The sequence below is a fragment of the Pinus tabuliformis genome, chromosome 4_1 (genome assembly GCF_031772625.1).
Source record: "Pinus tabuliformis cultivar Carrire ecotype Pingquan chromosome 4_1, CPIR1, whole genome shotgun sequence".
NCBI classification, from domain to species: domain Eukaryota; kingdom Viridiplantae; phylum Streptophyta; class Pinopsida; order Pinales; family Pinaceae; genus Pinus; species Pinus tabuliformis.
Genome location: NC_142303.1, coordinates 812,145,555 through 812,148,489, shown reverse-complemented (window position 1 = coordinate 812,148,489; position 2,935 = coordinate 812,145,555).

Here is a 2,935-nt window from a genome sequence, read left to right as displayed (position 1 = left end):
TGCATTTTGGGGCATATGAATGCATTGGTGTGCCATGTAATTTTTTTTAGTATGAAAAATTATATTTTGTATGTGTAAAACCTAAACATGTGGTGCATCATATATACACATCAATGTCATGTGCATTTCAAGCACATTTGTAAAGTGTTTTAGTTTTTTTTTTTTTTTAATTAATTTTTTGGTTGACTAATCATTTATTCTAACTTAATCTAATGTGTCCTTCACATGTGTATTGGTGCTTTTAATTTTTGTTTGGCATCGATGTGAATTTTATTTCATTATATATATATCTATATATATATATATATATATATATATTCAATAATATGGTGATTGATGCTCCTTACTATATCAGCACTAATGCATTAGATCTTATCATGCACTTGGGAATTGTGTTGAGTGATGCACAACATTGGGGAAATCTCCAAAATGACTACCTACATCTACTAGCAACCTTTGCTATAAATATAAAAGTGATAAACTTTTCAAGGATGTTCTATAAAAACCTCTGCTACAAGGCACTCGCCTTATACTAAATTTATATTTTACAAAAATTAAAGTCATGAATGTACATAGAAAATAACTTTTTAATGTGGTTAAGTAATTTTCCTTTGGCAAGAGTTTAAGATATAATGGGGGGTGGTATTTAATCTCATGTATGGCACTAAGGCAAGATATTACTGGAAAGCACCTGAATCCAATAGAGGTAGTCTCAATGATGAACACAATGGACACTAGCTTTATTGCAGATACTATCTTGCTTGAAACTAACTTTTTTCCTTCAATATTAACCTAAGATTGCTTCTCATAAGCTAAGTATTCATATTCCTTGGACATAAGGAAACAATGTAATGACCCAAGACCCGTAGGCACATGCTAGTGGTATAGGCACATGACCTCATGGACTTTTTTGTATTATTTTGAATTGAGCTATAATATTCATTTTAATAATTATGTTAATGTGTTTGTTCAATATTTTTTCGCATTATTTTGAATTTAGCCAGAATATTCATTTTAATAAATATGCCAATGTGTGTGTGTGTGTGTTTAAACCATGGTGGATCAGTGAATCGTTGGAGTGATATGGGCTAGGCCCATGATCAAATCTTCTGGTTGCCACTATACCAACAAGAGTATATTTGATTTGCCTATAAGACGAATATACCGAGATTATATGACTTAGCAAGAATTGAGACCTTAGCAAGAATTGAGACGTCTCATATTGACTACAAACAAAGTAACTCCCTAGGTCACCTATTCCTCTAGCATCATCAACCAACTATTTTTTTTAACATAAAAGGGTTTAGCAAGGATAAAAACATCTATAATGCATTGATGGGGTACCATATTTGAGGATATATATCCTTTTAGCATCATCATAATGAACTAATTATGTTTTTAGGTAGTGAACTTACCTCTTAACCACTTCAGCTATTGTCCATATATAATACCTCATTATGTTTTTTAAAAATAATTTAATAAAAAATTTCCTTAGATGGAGTAAAAACATTAATATGCTGAAATGAGACATATAACAAAATAACCACTGAAAAAACATAGCACTATCAACCATTCAAACTAACTCATTAAACTATACTAATGTTTTATCCATGTGCTAAAGAAATTCAGCCAAAAATTATTGAAATGGTTAATTGTTAACTTCGTATAATATTAAGTATTTAAAAGAATTTTTAAACTTTAAATTTATTTATACAGTAAAATAATGATCTTACTAAAAAAAAATATTACTAAGTTTAATTTAAAAAACCAAATGTTCATCCAGTAATTAATTATTATATAATTTTCTAAAAATACAGATGTCGTCTTTAAATTCATTTACACATTCCAGTAAGAATCTCGCTAAAAAATTATATTAGTGAATTTGGTTTAAAAACGAAAAATATATAACAAGTAATCTTCACCAATTAATTAACTGCTGCATACTTTTCATAACGAATTGTCCCGTTAAAATATCGTTATCTATAATTTAGTTGGCTTGTTTTAATGTTTGGTATATGCTTTTCGTGCAAGTACGCTCATAGTAGGCCCTAAATGGCATAAATCTTTCCCAGCATATACCAAATCGAAATCGACGCATTCGAAGTTAATTAAACCTATCATATATAGAAATTAAAAAAAAAAAAAAAAAACAAAAAACTCTGATTTAGTAGTGATGAAATTAGAAAGATCTAAGATTAATTAATTTAATTAAATATGATTTATCTTTTTCACTTAAAGAAATATATCTTTTATATAGGTTAAAGGAAGTGTAGGAGGAAAGAGTATGTATTTTTTGTTTTTCTAGAAAAGTAGAAACAGAGAAATATTTCATTTTAGAATGTGAGGTCTTCAAAGACAGAAAGTTATACAGATACGCTGGTAGCTAGCTCTTGGGATCATCTATTTAGCGAGGGGTTTGATGAGAAGCTCAGAACATCTATTTTGAAGCTTCACCTACCAGCGCTTGGGATAATCTATTTAGCGAGGGATTTGACAAGAAGCTCAGAACATTTATTTTGAAGCTTCACATAAAAATGACCGAATACATCAAACAAATGAAAAAGCAATCTGTCCCATAGACTATCTTTAACCTAGTGGATGTAAGATTCCCTCTCATTTGTAAACATATATTCTAGTAAAAAAATTCAGTCATATACAAATGCCTTTAGAAACTACACACGTGTCTGATTCATCAATGCTCATTCATGTTTTAAAACAAAATTGAAAAAGTAGAGGACTTGAGCTCAAATAAGAGGTTAGCATGGGTTTGGTGTCGGTCTTAGAATTCTTTAGGCATGGCTGAGAGCTGGCTAGAAATGGAGTTGTTTATAATGAGACTTTTTGGAGTTTCCCGCGCAGGAATCAGGATGGAAAAATTTGAGGTGAAATCTTGATTTGTATTATTTAAAATAATTTTTTGACTATATATATGGAT